This window comes from Narcine bancroftii, unplaced genomic scaffold, assembly GCF_036971445.1.
Source record: "Narcine bancroftii isolate sNarBan1 unplaced genomic scaffold, sNarBan1.hap1 Scaffold_153, whole genome shotgun sequence".
In the NCBI taxonomy this organism is placed as follows: Eukaryota; Metazoa; Chordata; class Chondrichthyes; order Torpediniformes; family Narcinidae; genus Narcine; species Narcine bancroftii.
Genome location: NW_027211888.1, coordinates 3,210,796 through 3,231,665, shown reverse-complemented (window position 1 = coordinate 3,231,665; position 20,870 = coordinate 3,210,796).

Sequence of the window (20,870 nt, the reverse complement as noted above, 5' to 3'; positions counted from 1 at the left end):
TCCGTTCCCACTGCTCCCATTGGTTCCCCTCTGTTCTGCAGTGTTCCCCACATTTCTCCACCATTCCCAATTTATTTCCCCTGCACCCTTTGGTTCTCCTCTGTTCTGCAGTGTTCCCCAAGGTTCCCCACTTTTTCCAACTTTTACCCCTTGCTCCCTTTGGTTCCCCTCTTTCCTGCAGTGTTCCCCATGGTTCCCCACTTTTTCCAATCCGTTCCTCCTATTCCTTTGGTTCAGCTCTGTTCTGCAGTGTTTCCCACGGTTCCCCACTTTTTCCAATCTGTTCCCCCTGCTCCCTTTGTTTCCCCTCTGTTCTGGAGTGTTCCCCACGCTTCCCCACTTTTTCCAATCTGTTCCGCGTGCTCCCTTTGGTTCCCCACTCTCCTGCATTTTTCCACAGGTTTCCCCACTTTTTACAATCTGTTCCCCCTGCTCCCTTTGTTTCCCCACTCTTCTGCATTTTTCCACACTGTTCTCCACTTTTTCAAATCTGTTTCCCCTGCTCCCTTTGGTTCCCCACTGTTCTGCAGTTTTCCCCAATTCTCCACTTTTTTCTAATCTGTTCCCCCTGCTCCTTTGGCTCCCCTCTGTTCTGCTGTTTTCCCCACGGTTCTCCACATTTTTTCCAATATGTTCCACCTGCTCCCTTTGGTTCTCCTCTGTTCTGCAGTTTTCCCTACGCTTTCCCACTTTTTCCAATCCGTTCCCTCTGCTCTCTTTTGTTCCTCTCTATATGCAGTGTTCCCCACGATTCTCCACTTTTTTTCCATTCTGTACCCCCTGTTCCCTATGGCTCCCCTCTGCCCTGCAGTGTTCCCCATGGTTCACCACTTTTTCCAATCCGTTCCCCCTACTTCCTTTGGTTCACCTCTGTTCTGCAGTGTTCCCCACGGTTCTCTTCTTTTTCCAGTCTGTTCCCCCTGCACCCTTTGGTTCCCCTCTGTTCTGGAGTGTTCCCCACGCTTCCCACTTTTTCCAATCCATTTCCCCTGCTCCCTTTGGTTCCACTCTATTGTGCAGTGCTCCCCACGATTGCTCACTTTTTCCAACCTGTATACCATGCTCCCTTTGGTTCCCCTCTGTTCTGCAGTGTTCCCCACAGTTCTCCACCATTTCCAATTTATTTCCCTTACTCCCTTTGGTTCCCCTCTGTTCTGCATTGATCCTCACGGTTTCCCACATTTCCGAGCTGTTCCCCCTGCACCCTTTGGTTCCCCTCTGTTCTGCAGTTTTCCCCAAGTTTCACCACTTTTTCCAACTTTTACTCCCTGCTCCCTTTGGTTCCCTTCTTTCCTGCAGTGTTCCCCATGGTTCCCCACTTTTTCCAATCCGTTCCTCCTATTCCTTTGGTTCAGCTCTGTTCTGCAGTGTTTCCCACGGTTCCCCACTTTTTCCAATCTGTTCCCCCTGCTCCCTTTGGTTCCACTCTGTTCTGGAGTGTTCCCCACGCTTCCCCACTTTTTCCAATCCATTACCCCTGCTCCCTTTGGTTCCAATCTATTGTGCAGTGCTCCTCACGATTCCCCACTTTTTCCAATCTGTTCCGCGTGCTCCCTTTGGTTCCCCTCTGTCCTGCAGTGTTTCCCACGATTCCGCACTTTTTCCATCCGTTCCCCCTGCTCCCTTTGGTTCCACACTCTTCTACATTTTTCCACAGGGTTCCCCACTTTTTACAATCTGTTCCCCCTGCTCCCTTTGTTTCCCCACTCTTCTGCATTTTTCCACACTGTTCTCCACTTTTTACAATCTGTTCCCCCTGCTCCCTTTGTTTCCCCACTCTTCTGCATTTTTCCACACTGTTCTCCACTTTTTCAAATCTGTTCCACCTGCTCCCTTTGGTTCTCCTCTGTTCTGCAGTTTTTCCTACGCTTCCCCACTTTTTCCAATCCGTTCCCCCTGCTCCCTTTGGTTCCTCTCTATATGCAGTGTTCCCCACGATTCTCCACTTTTTTTCCATTCTGTACCCCCTGCTCCCTCTGATTCCCCTCTGCCCTGCAGTGTTCCCCATGGTTCCCCACTTTTCCATTCCATTCCGCCTACTTCCTTTGGTTCACCTCTGTTCTGCAGTGTTCCCCACAGTTCCCCACTTTTTCCAATCTGTTGCCCCTGCTCCCTTTCGTTCCTCTCTGTTCTGGAGTGTTCCCCACGCTTCTCCACTTTTTCCAATCCATTTCCCCTGCTCCCTTTGGCTCCCCTCTGTCCTGCAGTGTTCCCCACTATTCCCCACTTTTTCCAACCTGTACCCCCTGCTCCCTTTGGTTCCTCTCTGTTCTGCTGTTTTCCCCACGGTTCTCCAAATTTTTTCCAATCTGTTCCACCTGCTCCCTTTGGTTCCCCTCTGTCCTGCATTTTTCCCCACGGTTCCCCACTTTTTCAAATCCGTTCACCTTGCTCCCTTTCGTTACCCTCTGTCCTGCACTTTTCCCCACGGTTCTCCACACTTTCCAACCTGTATCCCCTGCTCCCTTTGGTTCCCCTCTGTCCTGCAGTGTTCCCCACGGTTATTCACTTGTTCCAACCCGTTCGCCCGGCTCCCTTTGGTTCCCCTCTGTTCTGCATTGTTCCCCACGGTTCCCCACATTTCTGAGCAGTTCCTCCCGCTCCCTTTTGTTCCGCTTTGTTCTGCATTGTTCCCCACGGTTCTCCACATTTTTTGTAATCTGTTCCTATGCTCCCTTTGGTTCATCTCTGTTCTGCAGTTTCCCCATGGCTCTCCACATTTTTCCCAATCTGTTCCCCCTGCTCCCTTTGGTTCCCCTCTGTTCTGCAGAGTTTCCCACGATTCCACACCTTTTGCAACCTGTACCCCCTGCTCCCTTTGGTTCCCCTCTGTCCTGCAGTGTTCCCCACTGTTCCCCACTTTTTCCAATCCGTTCTACCTGCTCCCTTTCGTTCTCCTCTGTCCTGCATTTTTCATCACGGTTCCCCACTTTTTCAGATCCGTTCCCCCTGCTCCCTTTCGTTCCCCTCTGTCCTGCATTTTTCCCCACGGTTCCCCACTTCACCAATCCATTCACCCTGCTCCCTTTGGATCCCCTCTGTTCTGCATTTTTCCACACGGTTCCACACTTCTTCCAATCCATTTCCCCTGCTCCCTTTGTTTACCCACTGTTCTACATTTTTCCACTCTGTTCCACACTTTTTTCAATCCTTTGCCCCTGCTCCCTTTGGTTCCCCACTGTTCTGCAGTGTTCCCCATGGTTCCCCACTTTTTCCAATCCATTTCCCCTGCTCCCTTTTGTTCCCCTCTGTTCTGCAGTGTTCCCCACAGTTCCCCACTTTTTTCAATCCGTACCCCCTGCTCCCTTTTGTTCCACTCTGTTCTGCATTTTTCCCCACAGTACCCCACTTTTTGCAATCCGCTCCCCCTGCCTCCTTTGATTCCTCTCTGTTCTGCAGTGTTTCCCAAGGTTCCCCACTTTTTCCAACTTTTACCCCCTGCTCCCTTTGGTTCCCCTCTGTCCTGCAGTGTTCCCCATGGGCCCAATTTTAACAATCCGTTCCTCCTGCTCCCTTTGGTTCCCCTCTGTCCTGCAGTTTCCCCACGGTTCTCCACATTTTTTCCAATCTGTTCCCCCTGCTCCCTCTGGTTCCCATCTGCCCTGCAGTCTTCCCCATGGTTCCCCACTTTTTCCATTCCGTTCCCCCTACTTCCTTTGGTTCACCTCTGTGCTGCAGTGTTCCCCACGATTCCCCACTTATTCCAATCTGTACAACCTGCTCCCTTTCGTTCCTCTCTGTTCTGGATTGTTCCCCACGCTTTCCCACTTTTTCCAATCCATTTCCCCTGCTCCCTTTGGCTCCCCTCTGTCCTGCAGTGTTCCCCACTATTCCCCACTTTTTCCAACCTGTACCCCCTGCTCACTTTGGTTCCCCTCTGTCCTGCAGTGTTCCCCACGATTCCCCACTTTTTCCAATCTGTTCCCCCTGCTCCCTTTGGTTCCCCACTGTTCTGCATTGTTCCACACGGTTTCCCACTTTTCCGAGCTGTTCCCCCTGCCTCCTTTGGTTCCGCAGTGTTCCCCACCGTTCTCCACATTTTTTCCAATCTGTTCGCCCTGTTACCTTTGGTTCCCCTCTGTACTGCAGTGTTCCCCACGATTCCCCACTTTTTCCATCCTGTACCCCCTGCTCCCTTTGGTTCCCCTCTGTTCTGCAGTTTCCCCACGGTTCTCCACATTTTTTCCAATCTGTTCCCCCTGCTCCCTTTGGTTCCCCTCTGTTCTAGAGTGTTCCCCACGCATCCCCACTTTTTCCAATCCATTTCCCCAGCTCCCTTTGGTTCCAATCTATTGTGCAGTGCTTCTTACGATTCCCCACTTTTTCCAATCTGTTCCCCGTGCTCCCTTTGGTTCCCCTCTGTTCTGCAGTGTTCCCCACGATTCCCCACTTCTTCCAATCCGTTCACCCTGCTCCCTTTGGTTCCCCTCTGTTCTGCAGTGTTCCCCACAGTTCTCCACCATTTCTAATCCGTTCCCCCTTCTCACTTTGGTTCCCCACTCTTCTGCATTTTTCCACATGGTTTACCACTTCTTCCAATCCGTTTCCCCTCGTCCCTTTGTTTACCCACTGTTCTGCATTTTTCCACTTCGTTCCCCACTTTTTTCAATCCGTTCCCCCTGCTCCCTTTGTTTCCCCACTGTGCTGCAGTGTTCCCTACGGTTCCCCACGTTTTCCAATCTGTTCCCCGTGCTCCCTTTCGTTCCCCTCTGTCCTGCAGTGTTCCCCATGATTCCCCTCTTTTTCCAAACCGTTTCCCCTGCTCCCTTTGTTTACCCACTGTTCTGCATTTTTCCACTCTGTTCCCCACTTTTTTCAATCCGTTCCCCCTGCTACCTTTGGTTCCCCACTGTTCTGCAGTGTTCCCCATGGTTCCCCACTTTTTCCAATCCGTTTCCCCTGCTCGCTTTTGTTCCACTCTGTTCTGCAGTGTTCCCCACAGTTCCCCACTTTTTCCAATCCGTTCCCCCTTCTCCCTTTTGTTCCACTCTGTTCTGGAGTGTTCCCCACGCTTACCCACTTTTACCAATCCATTTCACCTGCTCCCTTTGGTTCCAATCTATTGTGCAGTGCTGCTCACGATTCCCCACTTTTTCCAATCTGTTCCGCGTGCTCCCTTTGGTTCCCCTCTGTCCTGCAGTGTTCCCCACGATTCTCCACTTTTTCCAATCCGTTCCCCCTGCTCCCTTTGGTTCCCCACTCTTCTGCATTTTTCCACAGGGTTCCCCACTTTTTACAATCTGTTCCCCCTGCTCCCTTTATTTCCCCACTCTTCTGCATTTTTCCACACTGTTCTCCACTTTTTCAAATCTGTTTCCCCTGCTACCTTTGGTTCCCCACTGTTCTGCAGTTTTCCCCAATTCTCCACTTTTTTCTAATCTGTCCCCCCTGCTCCTATGTCTCCCCTCTGTTCTGCTGTTTTCCCCACGGTTATCCACATTTTTTCCAATCTGTTCCACCTGCTCCCTTTGGTTCTCATGTGTTCTGCAGTTTTCCCTACGCTTCCCCACTTTTTCCAATCCGTTCCCCCTGCTCCCTTTGGTTCCTCTCTATATGCAGTGTTCCCCACGATTCTCCACTTTTTCTCCATTCTGTACCCCCTGCTCCCTCTGCTTCCCCTCTGCCCTGCAGTGTTCCCCATGGTTCCCCACTTTTTCCATTCCGTTCCCCCTACTTCCTTTGGTTCACCTCTGTTCTGCAGTGTTCCCCACGGTTCTCCACTTTTTACAGTCTGTTCCCCCTGCACCCTTTGGTTGCCCTCTGTTCTGGAGTGTTCCCCACGCTTCCCACTTTTTCCAATCCATTTCCCCTGCTCCCTTTGGTTCCACTCTATTGTGCAGTGCTCCCGACGATTCCCCACTTTTTCAAACCTGTACACCATGCTCCCATTGGTTCCCCTCTGTCCTGCAGTGTTCCCCACGGTTATTCACTTTTTCCAACCCGTTCCCCCGGCTCCCTTTGGTTCCCCACGGTTCCCCACATTTCTGAGCAGTTCCCCCTGCTCCCTTTGGTTCCGCTCTGTTCTGCATTGTTCCCCACGGTTCTCCACATTTTTTCTAATCTGTTCCTATGCTCCCTTTGGTTCATCTCTGTTCTGCAGTTTTCCCATGGTTCTCCACATTTTTTCCAATCTGTTACCCCTGCTCCCTTTGGTTCCCCTCTGTTCTGCAGTGTTTCCCACTATTCCACACCTTTTCCAACCTGTACCGCCTGCTCCCTTTGGTTCCCCTCTGTCCTGCAGTGTTCCCCACGGTTCCCCTCTTTTTACAATCCGTTCCAGCTGCTCCCTTTCGTTCCCCTCTGTCCTGCATTTTTCATCACGGTTCCCCACTTTTTCAGATCCGTTCACCCTGCTCCCTTTCGTTCCCCTCTGTCCTGCATTTTTCCCCACAGTTCACCACTTCACCAATCCATTCCCCCTGCTCCCTTTGGTTCCCCTCTGTTCTGCATTTTTCCACACGGTTCCCCACTTCTTACAATCCGTTTCCCCTGCTCCCTTTGTTTACCCACTGTTCTGCATTTTTCCACTCTGTTCCCCACTTTTTTCAATCCGTTCCCCCTGCTCCCTTTGGTTCCCCACTGTTCTGCAGTGTTCCCCATGGTTCCCCACTTTTTCCAATCCGTTTACCCTGCTCCCTTTTGTTCCCCTGTGTTCTGCAGTGTTCACCACAGTTCCCCACTTTTTCCAATCCGTTCCCCCTGCTCCCTTTTGTTCCACTCTATTCTGCATTGTTCCCCACGGTCTCCCACATTTCCTAGCTGTTCCCCCTGCACCCTTTGGTTCCCCTCTGTACTGCAGTGTTCCCCAAGGTTCCCCACTTTTTCCAACTTTTACCCCCTGCTCCCTTTGGTTCCCCTCTTTCCTGCAGTGTTCCCCATGGTTCCCCACTTTTTTCAATCCATTTCCCCTGCTCCCTTTGCTTCCAATCTATTGTGCAGTGCTGCTCACGATTCCCCACTTTTTCCAATCTGTTCCGCGTGCTCCCTTTCGTTCCCCTCTGTCCTGCAGTGTTCCCCACGATTCCCCACTTTTTCCAATCCGTTACCCCTGCTCCCTTTGGTTCCCCACTCTTCTGCATTCTTCCACAGGGTACCCGACTTTTTACAATCTGTTTCCCCTGCTCCCTTTCTTTCCCCACTCTTCTGCATTTTTCCACACTGTTCTCCACTTTTTCAAATCTGTTTCCCCTGCTTCTTTTGGTTCCCCACTGTTCTGCAGTTTTCCCCAATTCTCCACTTTTTTCTAATCTGTCCCCCCTGCTCCTATGGCTCCCCTCTATTCTGCTGTTTTCCCCACGGTTATCCAATTTTTTTCCAATCTGTTCCACCTGCTCCCTTTGGTTTTCCTGTGTTCTGCAGTTTTCCCTACGCTTCCCCACTTTTTCCAATCCGTTCCCCCTGCTCCCTTTGGTTCCTCTCTATATGCAGTGTTCCCCACGATTCTCCACTTTTTTTTCCATTCTGTAACCCCTGCTCCCTCTGGTTCCCCTCTGCCCTGCAGTGTTCCCCATGGTTCCCCACTTTTTCCATTCCTTTCCCCCTACTTCCTTTGGTTCACCTCTGTTCTGCAGTGTTCCCCACGGTTCTCCACTTTTTCTAGTCTGTTCCCCCTGCACCCTTTGGTTGCCCTCTGTTCTTGAGTGTTCCCCATGCTTCCCACTTTTTCCAATCCATTTCCCCTGCTCCCTTTGGTTCCACTCTATTGTGCAGTGCTCCCCACGATTCCCCACTCTTTCCAACCTGTACACCATGCTCCCTTTGGTTCCCCTCTGTCCTGCAGTGTTCCCCACGGTTATTCACTTGTTCCAACCCGTTCCCCCGGCTCCCTTTGGTTCCCCTCTGTTCTGCATTGTTCCCCACGGTTCCCCACATTTCTGAGCAGTTCCCCCTGCTCCCTTTGGTTCCGCTCTGTTCTGTATTGTTCCCCACGGTTCTCCAAATTTTTTCTAATCTGTTCCTATGCTCCCTTTGGTTCATCTCTGTTCTGCAGTTTCCCCATGGTTCTCCACATTTTTTCCAATCTGTTCCCCCTGCTCCCTTTGGTTCCCCTCTGTTCTGCAGTGTTCTCCATTGTTCCCCACTTTTTCCAATCTGTTCTGCCTGCTCCTTTGGTTTCCCTCTGTTCTGCAGTGTTCCCAACATTTCCCCACTTTTACCAATCTGTTCCCTCTTCTCCATTTGGTTCCCCTCTGTCCTGCAGTGTTCCCCATGTTTCCCCACTTTTTCCAATCTGTTCCCCCTGCTCCCTTTCGTTCCCCTCTGTCCTGCATTTTTCATCACGGTTCCCCACTTTTTCAGGTCCATTGCCCCTGCTCCCTTTCGTTCCCCTCTGTCCTGCATTTTTCCCCACGGTTCCCCACTTCACCAATCCATTCCCTCTGCTCCCTTTGGTTCCCCTCTGTTCTGCATTTTTCCACACAGTTCCCCACTTCTTACAATCCGTTTCCCCTGCTCCCTTTGTTTACCCACTGTTCTGCATTTTTCCACTCTGTTCGCCACTTTTTTCAATCCATTCCCCCTGCTACCTTTGGTTCCCCACTGTTCTGCAGTGTTCCCCACAGTTCCCCACTTTTTCCAATCCGTTCCCCCTGCTCCCTTTTGTTCCACTCTGTTCTGCATTGTTCCCCACGGTTTCCCACATTTCCGAGCTGTTGCCCCTGCATCCTTTGGTTCCCTTCTGTTCTGCAGTGTTCCCCAAGGTTCCCCACTTTTTCCAACTTTTACCCCCTGCATCCTTTGTTTCCCCTCTTTCCTGCAGTGTTCCCCATGGTTCCCCACTTTTTTCCAATCCATTCCTCCTATCCTTTGGTTCAGCTCTGTTCTGCAGTGTTTCCCACGGTTCCCCACTTTTTCCAATCTGTTCCCCCTGCTCCCTTTGGTTCCACTCTGTTCCGGAGTGTTCCCCACGCTTCCCCACTTTTTTCAATCCATTTCCCCTGCTCCCTTTGGTTCCCCTCTGTCCTGCAGTGTTCCCCACGATTCCCCACTTTTTCCAATCCGTTCCCCCTGCTCCCTTTGGTTCCCCACTCTTCTGCATTTTTCCACAGGGTTCCCCACTTTTTACAATCTGTTCCCCCTGCTCCCTTTATTTCCCCACTCTTCTGCATTTTTCCACACTGTTCTCCACTTTTTCAAATCTGTTTTCCCTGCTCCCTTTGGTTCCCCACTGTTCTGCAGTTTTCCCCAATTCTCCACTTTTTTCTAATCTGTCCCCCCTGCTCCTTTGGCTCCCCTCTGTTCTGCTGTTTTCCCCACGGTTCCCCACATTTTTTCCAATCTGTTCCACCTGCTCCCTTTGGTTCTCCTGTGTTCTGCAGTTTTCCCTACGCTTCCCCACTTTTTCCAATCCGTTCCCCCTGTTCCCTTTGGTTCCTCTCTATATGCAGTGTTCCCCACGATTCTTCACTTTTTTTCCATTCTGTACCCCCTGCTCCCTCTGGTTCCCCTCTGCCCTGCAGTGTTCCCCATGGTTCCCCACTTTTTCCATTCCGTTCCCCCTACTTCCTTTGGTTCACCTCTGTTCTGCAGTGTTCCCCACGGTTCTCCACTTTTTCCGAGCTGTTCCCCCTGCACCCTTTGGTTCTCCTCTGTTCTGCAGTGTTCCCCAAGTTTCCCCACTTTTTCCAACTTTTACCCCTTGCTCCCTTTGGTTCCCCTCTTTCCTGCAGTGTTCCCCATGGTTCCCCACTTTTTCCAATCCGTTCCCACTGCTCCCATTGGTTCCCCTCTGTTCTGCAGTGTTCCCCACATTTCTCCACCATTCCCAATTTATTTCCCCTGCACCCTTTGGTTCTCCTCTGTTCTGCAGTGTTCCCCAAGGTTCCCCACTTTTTCCAACTTTTACCCCTTGCTCCCTTTGGTTCCCCTCTTTCCTGCAGTGTTCCCCATGGTTCCCCACTTTTTCCAATCCGTTCCTCCTATTCCTTTGGTTCAGCTCTGTTCTGCAGTGTTTCCCACGGTTCCCCACTTTTTCCAATCTGTTCCCCCTGCTCCCTTTGTTTCCCCTCTGTTCTGGAGTGTTCCCCACGCTTCCCCACTTTTTCCAATCTGTTCCGCGTGCTCCCTTTGGTTCCCCACTCTCCTGCATTTTTCCACAGGTTTCCCCACTTTTTACAATCTGTTCCCCCTGCTCCCTTTGTTTCCCCACTCTTCTGCATTTTTCCACACTGTTCTCCACTTTTTCAAATCTGTTTCCCCTGCTCCCTTTGGTTCCCCACTGTTCTGCAGTTTTCCCCAATTCTCCACTTTTTTCTAATCTGTTCCCCCTGCTCCTTTGGCTCCCCTCTGTTCTGCTGTTTTCCCCACGGTTCTCCACATTTTTTCCAATATGTTCCACCTGCTCCCTTTGGTTCTCCTCTGTTCTGCAGTTTTTCCTACGCTTTCCCACTTTTTCCAATCCGTTCCCTCTGCTCTCTTTTGTTCCTCTCTATATGCAGTGTTCCCCACGATTCTCCACTTTTTTTCCATTCTGTACACCCTGTTCCCTATGGCTCCCCTCTGCCCTGCAGTGTTCCCCATGGTTCACCACTTTTTCCAATCCGTTCCCCCTACTTCCTTTGGTTCACCTCTGTTCTGCAGTGTTCCCCACGGTTCTCTTCTTTTTCCAGTCTGTTCCCCCTGCACCCTTTGGTTCCCCTCTGTTCTGGAGTGTTCCCCACGCTTCCCACTTTTTCCAATCCATTTCCCCTGCTCCCTTTGGTTCCACTCTATTGTGCAGTGCTCCCCACGATTGCTCACTTTTTCCAACCTGTATACCATGCTCCCTTTGGTTCCCCTCTGTCCTGCAGTGATCCCCACGGTTCTCCAATTTTTCCAATATTTTCCCCCTGCTCCCTTTTGTTCCCCTCTGTTCTGCATTTTTCCCCACGGTTTCCCACTTTACCAATCAATTCCCCCTGCTCCCTTTGGTTCCCCTCTGTTCTGCATTGTTCCCCACGGTTCCCCACTTTTTCCAATCCGTTCCCACTGCTCCCATTGGTTCCCCTCTGTTCTGCAGTGTTCCCCACAGTTCTCCACCATTTCCAATTTATTTCCCTTGCTCCCTTTGGTTCCCCTCTATTCTGAATTGTTCCCCACTGTTTCCCACATTTCCGAGCTGTTCCCCCTGCACCCTTTGGTTCTCCTCTGTTCTGCAGTGTTCCCCAAGTTTCCCCACTTTTTCCAACTTTTACCCCTTGCTCCCTTTGGTTCCCCTCTTTCCTGCAGTGTTCCCCATGGTTCCCCACTTTTTCCAATCCGTTCCCACTGCTCCCATTGGTTCCCCTCTGTTCTGCAGTGTTCCCCACAGTTCTCCACCATTTCCAATTTATTTCCCCTGCACCCTTTGCTTCTCCTCTGTTCTGCAGTGTTCCCCAAGGTTCCCCACTTTTTCCAACTTTTACCCCTTGCTCCCTTTGGTTCCCCTCTTTCCTGCAGTGTTCCCCATGGTTCCCCACTTTTTCCAATCCGTTCCTCCTATTCCTTTGGTTCAGCTCTGTTCTGCAGTGTTTCCCACGGTTCCCCACTTTTTCCAATCTGTTCCCCCTGCTCCCTTTGTTTCCCCTCTGTTCTGGAGTGTTCCCCACGCTTCCCCACTTTTTCCAATCTGTTCCGCGTGCTCCCTTTGGTTCCCCACTCTCCTGCATTTTTCCACAGGTTTCCCCACTTTTTACAATCTGTTCCCCCTGCTCCCTTTGTTTCCCCACTCTTCTGCATTTTTCCACACTGTTCTCCACTTTTTCAAATCTGTTTCCCCTGCTCCCTTTGGTTCCCCACTGTTCTGCAGTTTTCCCCAATTCTCCACTTTTTTCTAATCTGTTCCCCCTGCTCCTTTGGCTCCCCTTTGTTCTGCTGTTTTCCCCACGGTTCTCCACATTTTTTCCAATATGTTCCACCTGCTCCCTTTGGTTCTCCTCTGTTCTGCAGTTTTTCCTACGCTTTCCCACTTTTTCCAATCCGTTCCCTCTGCTCCCTTTTGTTCCTCTCTATATGCAGTGTTCCCCACGATTCTCCACTTTTTTTCCATTCTGTACCCCCTGTTCCCTATGGCTCCCCTCTGCCCTGCAGTGTTCCCCATGGTTCACCACTTTTTCCAATCCGTTCCCCCTACTTCCTTTGGTTCACCTCTGTTCTGCAGTGTTCCCCACGGTTCTCTTCTTTTTCCAGTCTGTTCCCCCTGCACCCTTTGGTTCCCCTCTGTTCTGGAGTGTTCCCCACGCTTCCCACTTTTTCCAATCCATTTCCCCTGCTCCCTTTGGTTCCACTCTATTGTGCAGTGCTCCCCACGATTGCTCACTTTTTCCAACCTGTATACCATGCTCCCTTTGGTTCCCCTCTGTCCTGCAGTGATCCCCACAGTTCTCCAATTTTTCCAATATTTTCCCCCTGCTCCCTTTTGTTCCCCTCTGTTCTGCATTTTTCAACACGGTTCTCCACTTTTTCCAATCCGTTCACCCTGCTTCCTTTGGTTCCCCTCTGTCCTGCAGTGTTCTCCACGGGCCCCTCTTTTTCGAATCCGTTAACCCTCCTCCCTTTGTTTCCCCTCTGTCCTGCACTGTTCCCCACGATTCCCCACTTTTTCCAATCTCTTCCCCATGCTCCCTTTGGTTCGCCTCTGTTCTGCAGTGTTTCCCACGATTCCACACTTTTTCCAACCTGTACCCCCTGCTCCCTTTGGTTCCCCTCTGTCCTGCTGTGTTCCCCACGGTTCCCCACTTTTTCCAATCCATTCCACCTGCTCCCTTTCATTCCCCTCTGTCCCGCATTTTTCTACACGGTTCCCCACTTTTTCAAATCCGTTCCCCCTGCTCCCTTTCGTTCCCCTCTGTCCTGCATTTTTACCCACGGTTTCCCACTTTACCAATCAATTCCACCTGCTCCCTTTGGTTCCCCTCTGTTCTGCATTGTTCCCCACGGTTCCCCACTTTTTCCAATCCGTTCCCACTGCTCCCTTTGTTTCCCCTCTGTTCTGGAGTGTTCCCCACGCTTCCCCACTTTTCCAATCCATTTCTCCTGTTCCCTTTGGTTCCAATCTATTGTGCAGTCCTCCTCACGATTCCCCACTTTTTCCAATCTGTTCCGCGTGCTCCCTTTGGTTCCCCACTCTCCTGCATTTTTCCACAGGTTTCCCCACTTTTTACAATCTGTTCCCCCTGCTCCCTTTGTTTCCCCACTCTTCTGCATTTTTCCACACTGTTCTCCACTTTTTCAAATCTGTTTCCCCTGCTCCCTTTGGTTCCCCACTGTTCTGCAGTTTTCCCCAATTCTCTACTTTTTTCTAATCTGTTCCCCCTGCTCCTTTGGCTCCCCTCTGTTCTGCTGTTTTCCCCACGGTTCTCCACATTTTTTCCAATATGTTCCACCTGCTCCCTTTGGTTCTCCTCTGTTCTGCAGTTTTTCCTACGCTTTCCCACTTTTTCCAATCCGTTCCCTCTGCTCCCTTTTGTTCCTCTCTATATGCAGAGTTCCCCACGATTCTCCACTTTTTTTCCATTCTGTACCCCCTGCTCCCTATGGCTCCCCTCTGCCCTGCAGTGTTCCCCATGGTTCACCACTTTTTCCAATCCGTTCCCCCTACTTCCTTTGGTTCACCTCTGTTCTGCAGTGTTCCCCACGGTTCTCTTCTTTTTCCAGTCTGTTCCCCCTGCACCCTTTGGTTCCCCTCTGTTCTGGAGTGTTCCCCACGCTTCCCACTTTTTCCAATCCATTTCCCCTGCTCCCTTTGGTTCCACTCTATTGTGCAGTGCTCCCCACGATTGCTCACTTTTTCCAACCTGTATACCATGCTCCCTTTGGTTCCCCTCTGTCCTGCAGCGATCCCCACGGTTCTCCAATTTTTCCAATATTTTCCCCCTGCTCCCTTTTGTTCCCCTCTGTTCTGCATTTTTCAACACGGTTCTCCACTTTTTCCAATTTGTTCACCCTGCTTCCTTTGGTTCCCCTCTGTCCTGCAGTGTTCTCCACGGGCCCCTCTTTTTCGAATCCGTTAACACTCCTCCCTATGGTTCCCCTCTGTTCTGCAATGATCCCCACGGTTCCCCACTTTTTCGAACCCATTCCCCCGGCTCCGTTTGGTTCCCCTCTGTTCTGCATTGTTTCCCACAGTTCTCCACATTTTTTCTAATCTGTTCCCATGCTCCCTATGGTTCACCTCTGTTCTGCAGTTTCCCCATGGTTCTCCACATTTTTTCCAATCTGTTCCCCCTGCTCCCTTTGCTTCGCCTCTGTTCTGCAGTGTTTCCCACGATTCCACACTTTTTCCAACCTGTACCCCCTACTCCCTTTGGTTCCCCTCTGTCCTATAGTGTTCCTCACGGTTCCCCACTTTTTCCAATCCGTTCCACCTGCTCCCTTTCGTTCCCCTCTGTCCTGCATTTTTCCCCATGTTACCCCACTTTTTCTAATCCGTTCCCCCTGCTCCCTTTCGTTCCCCTCTGTCCTGCATTTTTCTACACGGTTCCCCACTTTTTCAAATCCGTTCCCCCTGCTCCCTTTCGTTCCCCTCTGTCCTGCATTTTTACCCACGGTTTCCCACTTTACCAATCAATTCCACCTGCTCCCTTTGGTTCCCCTCTGTTCTGCATTGTTCCCCACGGTTCCCCACTTTTTCCAATCCGTTCCCACTGCTCCCTTTGTTTCCCCTCTGTTCTGGAGTGTTCCCCACGCTTCCCCACTTTTCCAATCCATTTCTCCTGTTCCCTTTGGTTCCAATCTATTGTGCAGTGCTCCTCACGATTCCCCACTTTTTCCAATCTGTTCCGCGTGCTCCCTTTGGTTCCCCACTCTCCTGCATTTTTCCACAGGTTTCCCCACTTTTTACAATCTGTTCCCCCTGCTCCCTTTGTTTCCCCACTCTTCTGCATTTTTCCACACTGTTCTCCACTTTTTCAAATCTGTTTCCCCTGCTCCCTTTGGTTCCCCACTGTTCTGCAGTTTTCCCCAATTCTCTACTTTTTTCTAATCTGTTCCCCCTGCTCCTTTGGCTCCCCTCTGTTCTGCTGTTTTCCCCACGGTTCTCCACATTTTTTCCAATATGTTCCACCTGCTCCCTTTGGTTCTCCTCTGTTCTGCAGTTTTTCCTACGCTTTCCCACTTTTTCCAATCCGTTCCCTCTGCTCCCTTTGGTTCCTCTCTATATGCAGAGTTCCCCACGATTCTCCACTTTTTTTCCATTCTGTACCCCCTGCTCCCTATGGCTCCCCTCTGCCCTGCAGTGTTCCCCATGGTTCACCACTTTTTGCAATACGTTCCCCCTACTTCCTTTGGTTCACCTCTGTTCTGCAGTGTTCCCCACTTTACCAATCAATTCCCCCTGCTCCCTTTCGTTCCCCTCTCTTCTGCATTGTTCCCCACGGTTCTCCACTTTTTCCAGTCTGTTCCCCCTGCACCCTTTGGTTCCCCTCTGTTCTGGAGTGTTCCCCACGCTTCCCACTTTTTCCAATCCATTTCCCCTGCTCCCTTTGGTTCCACTCTATTGTGCAGTGCTCCCCACGATTGCTCACTTTTTCCAACCTGTATACCATGCTCCCTTTGGTTCCCCTCTGTCCTGCAGTGATCCCCACGGTTCTCCAATTTTTCCAATATTTTCCCCCTGCTCCCTTTTGTTCCCCTCTGTTCTGCATTTTTCAACACGGTTCTCCACTTTTTCCAATTTGTTCACCCTGCTTCCTTTGGTTCCCCTCTGTCCTGCAGTGTTCTCCACGGGCCCCTCTTTTTCGAATCCGTTAACCCTCCTCCCTTTGGTTCCCCTCTGTTCTGCAATGATCCCCACGGTTCCCCACTTTTTCGAACCCATTCCCCCGGCTCCGTTTGGTTCCCCTCTGTTCTGCATTGTTTCCCACAGTTCTCCACATTTTTTCTAATCTGTTCCCATGCTCCCTATGGTTCACCTCTGTTCTGCAGTTTCCCCATGGTTCTCCACATTTTTTCCAATCTGTTCCCCCTGCTCCCTTTGCTTCGCCTCTGTTCTGCAGTGTTTCCCACGATTCCCCACTTTTTCCAATCTGTTCCGCGTGCTCCCTTTGGTTCCCCACTCTCCTGCATTTTTCCACAGGTTTCCCCACTTTTTACAATCTGTTCCCCCTGCTCCCTTTGTTTCCCCACTCTTCTGCATTTTTCCACACTGTTCTCCACTTTTTCAAATCTGTTTCCCCTGCTCCCTTTGGTTCCCCACTGTTCTGCAGTTTTCCCCAATTCTCCACTTTTTTCTAATCTGTTCCCCCTGCTCCTTTGGCTCCCCTCTGTTCTGCTGTTTTCCCCACGGTTCTCCACATTTTTTCCAATATGTTCCACCTGCTCCCTTTGGTTCTCCTCTGTTCTGCAGTTTTTCCTACGCTTTCCCACTTTTTCCAATCCGTTCCCTCTGCTCCCTTTTGTTCCTCTCTATATGCAGTGTTCCCCACGATTCTCCACTTTTTTTCCATTCTGTACCCCCTGTTCCCTATGGCTCCCCTCTGCCCTGCAGTGTTCCCCATGGTTCACCACTTTTTCCAATCCGTTCCCCCTACTTCCTTTGGTTCACCTCTGTTCTGCAGTGTTCCCCACGGTTCTCTTCTTTTTCCAGTCTGTTCCCCCTGCACCCTTTGGTTCCCCTCTGTTCTGGAGTGTTCCCCACGCTTCCCACTTTTTCCAATCCATTTCCCCTGCTCCCTTTGGTTCCACTCTATTGTGCAGTGCTCCCCACGATTGCTCACTTTTTCCAACCTGTATACCATGCTCCCTTTGGTTCCCCTCTGTCCTGCAGTGATCCCCACGGTTCTCCAATTTTTCCAATATTTTCCCCCTGCTCCCTTTTGTTCCCCTCTGTTCTGCATTTTTCAACACGGTTCTCCACTTTTTCCAATCCGTTCACCCTGCTTCCTTTGGTTCCCCTCTGTCCTGCAGTGTTCTCCACGGGCCCCTCTTTTTCGAATCCGTTAACCCTCCTCCCTTTGTTTCCCCTCTGTCCTGCACTGTTCCCCACGATTCCCCACTTTTTCCAATCTCTTCCCCATGCTCCCTTTGGTTCGCCTCTGTTCTGCAGTGTTTCCCACGATTCCACACTTTTTCCAACCTGTACCCCCTGCTCCCTTTGGTTCCCCTCTGTCCTGCTGTGTTCCCCACGGTTCCCCACTTTTTCCAATCCATTCCACCTGCTCCCTTTCATTCCCCTCTGTCCCGCATTTTTCTACACGGTTCCCCACTTTTTCAAATCCGTTCCCCCTGCTCCCTTTCGTTCCCCTCTGTCCTGCATTTTTACCCACGGTTTCCCACTTTACCAATCAATTCCACCTGCTCCCTTTGGTTCCCCTCTGTTCTGCATTGTTCCCCACGGTTCCCCACTTTTTCCAATCCGTTCCCACTGCTCCCTTTGTTTCCCCTCTGTTCTGGAGTGTTCCCCACGCTTCCCCACTTTTCCAATCCATTTCTCCTGTTCCCTTTGGTTCCAATCTATTGTGCAGTCCTCCTCACGATTCCCCACTTTTTCCAATCTGTTCCGCGTGCTCCCTTTGGTTCCCCACTCTCCTGCATTTTTCCACAGGTTTCCCCACTTTTTACAATCTGTTCCCCCTGCTCCCTTTGTTTCCCCACTCTTCTGCATTTTTCCACACTGTTCTCCACTTTTTCAAATCTGTTTCCCCTGCTCCCTTTGGTTCCCCACTGTTCTGCAGTTTTCCCCAATTCTCTACTTTTTTCTAATCTGTTCCCCCTGCTCCTTTGGCTCCCCTCTGTTCTGCTGTTTTCCCCACGGTTCTCCACATTTTTTCCAATATGTTCCACCTGCTCCCTTTGGTTCTCCTCTGTTCTGCAGTTTTTCCTACGCTTTCCCACTTTTTCCAATCCGTTCCCTCTGCTCCCTTTTGTTCCTCTCTATATGCAGAGTTCCCCACGATTCTCCACTTTTTTTCCATTCTGTACCCCCTGCTCCCTATGGCTCCCCTCTGCCCTGCAGTGTTCCCCATGGTTCACCACTTTTTCCAATCCGTTCCCCCTACTTCCTTTGGTTCACCTCTGTTCTGCAGTGTTCCCCACGGTTCTCTTCTTTTTCCAGTCTGTTCCCCCTGCACCCTTTGGTTCCCCTCTGTTCTGGAGTGTTCCCCACGCTTCCCACTTTTTCCAATCCATTTCCCCTGCTCCCTTTGGTTCCACTCTATTGTGCAGTGCTCCCCACGATTGCTCACTTTTTCCAACCTGTATACCATGCTCCCTTTGGTTCCCCTCTGTCCTGCAGCGATCCCCATGGTTCTCCAATTTTTCCAATATTTTCCCCCTGCTCCCTTTTGTTCCCCTCTGTTCTGCATTTTTCAACACGGTTCTCCACTTTTTCCAATTTGTTCACCCTGCTTCCTTTGGTTCCCCTCTGTCCTGCAGTGTTCTCCACGGGCCCCTCTTTTTCGAATCCGTTAACCCTCCTCCCTATGGTTCCCCTCTGTTCTGCAATGATCCCCACGGTTCCCCACTTTTTCGAACCCATTCCCCCGGCTCCGTTTGGTTCCCCTCTGTTCTGCATTGTTTCCCACAGTTCTCCACATTTTTTCTAATCTGTTCCCATGCTCCCTATGGTTCACCTCTGTTCTGCAGTTTCCCCATGGTTCTCCACATTTTTTCCAATCTGTTCCCCCTGCTCCCTTTGCTTCGCCTCTGTTCTGCAGTGTTTCCCACGATTCCACACTTTTTCCAACCTGTACCCCCTACTCCCTTTGGTTCCCCTCTGTCCTATAGTGTTCCTCACGGTTCCCCACTTTTTCCAATCCGTTCCACCTGCTCCCTTTCGTTCCCCTCTGTCCTGCATTTTTCCCCATGTTACCCCACTTTTTCTAATCCGTTCCCCCTGCTCCCTTTCGTTCCCCTCTGTCCTGCATTTTTCTACACGGTTCCCCACTTTTTCAAATCCGTTCCCCCTGCTCCCTTTCGTTCCCCTCTGTCCTGCATTTTTACCCACGGTTTCCCACTTTACCAATCAATTCCACCTGCTCCCTTTGGTTCCCCTCTGTTCTGCATTGTTCCCCACGGTTCCCCACTTTTTCCAATCCGTTCCCACTGCTCCCTTTGTTTCCCCTCTGTTCTGGAGTGTTCCCCACGCTTCCCCACTTTTCCAATCCATTTCTCCTGTTCCCTTTGGTTCCAATCTATTGTGCAGTGCTCCTCACGATTCCCCACTTTTTCCAATGTGTTCCGCGTGCTCCCTTTGGTTCCCCACTCTCCTGCATTTTTCCACAGGTTTCCCCACTTTTTACAATCTGTTCCCCCTGCTCCCTTTGTTTCCCCACTCTTCTGCATTTTTCCACACTGTTCTCCACTTTTTCAAATCTGTTTCCCCTGCTCCCTTTGGTTCCCCACTGTTCTGCAGTTTTCCCCAATTCTCTACTTTTTTCTAATCTGTTCCCCCTGCTCCTTTGGCTCCCCTCTGTTCTGCTGTTTTCCCCACGGTTCTCCACATTTTTTCCAATATGTTCCACCTGCTCCCTTTGGTTCTCCTCTGTTCTGCAGTTTTTCCTACGCTTTCCCACTTTTTCCAATCCGTTCCCTCTGCTCCCTTTTGTTCCTCTCTATATGCAGAGTTCCCCACGATTCTCCACTTTTTTTCCATTCTGTACCCCCTGCTCCCTATGGCTCCCCTCTGCCCTGCAGTGTTCCCCATGGTTCACCACTTTTTCCAATCCGTTCCCCCTACTTCCTTTGGTTCACCTCTGTTCTGCAGTGTTCCCCACGGTTCTCTTCTTTTTCCAGTCTGTTCCCCCTGCACCCTTTGGTTCCCCTCTGTTCTGGAGTGTTCCCCACGCTTCCCACTTTTTCCAATCCATTTCCCCTGCTCCCTTTGGTTCCACTCTATTGTGCAGTGCTCCCCACGATTGCTCACTTTTTCCAACCTGTATACCATGCTCCCTTTGGTTCCCCTCTGTCCTGCAGCGATCCCCATGGTTCTCCAATTTTTCCAATATTTTCCCCCTGCTCCCTTTTGTTCCCCTCTGTTCTGCATTTTTCAACACGGTTCTCCACTTTTTCCAATTTGTTCACCCTGCTTCCTTTGGTTCCCCTCTGTCCTGCAGTGTTCTCCACGGGCCCCTCTTTTTCGAATCCGTTAACCCTCCTCCCTATGGTTCCCCTCTGTTCTGCAATGATCCCCACGGTTCCCCACTTTTTCGAACCCATTCCCCCGGCTCCGTTTGGTTCCCCTCTGTTCTGCATTGTTTCCCACAGTTCTCCACATTTTTTCTAATCTGTTCCCATGCTCCCTATGGTTCACCTCTGTTCTGCAGTTTCCCCATGGTTCTCCACATTTTTTCCAATCTGTTCCCCCTGCTCCCTTTGCTTCGCCTCTGTTCTGCAGTGTTTCCCACGATTCCACACTTTTTCCAACCTGTACCCCCTACTCCCTTTGGTTCCCCTCTGTCCTATAGTGTTCCTCACGGTTCCCCACTTTTTCCAATCCGTTCCACCTGCTCCCTTTCGTTCCCCTCTGTCCTGCATTTTTCCCCATGTTACCCCACTTTTTCTAATCCGTTCCCCCTGCTCCCTTTCGTTCCCCTCTGTCCTGCATTTTTCTACACGGTTCCCCACTTTTTCAAATCCGTTCCCCCTGCTCCCTTTCGTTCCCCTCTGTCCTGCATTTTTACCCACGGTTTCCCACTTTACCAATCAATTCCACCTGCTCCCTTTGGTTCCCCTCTGTTCTGCATTGTTCCCCACGGTTCCCCACTTTTTCCAATCCGTTCCCACTGCTCCCTTTGTTTCCCCTCTGTTCTGGAGTGTTCCCCACGCTTCCCCACTTTTCCAATCCATTTCTCCTGTTCCCTTTGGTTCCAATCTATTGTGCAGTGCTCCTCACGATTCCCCACTTTTTCCAATGTGTTCCGCGTGCTCCCTTTGGTTCCCCACTCTCCTGCATTTTTCCACAGGTTTCCCCACTTTTT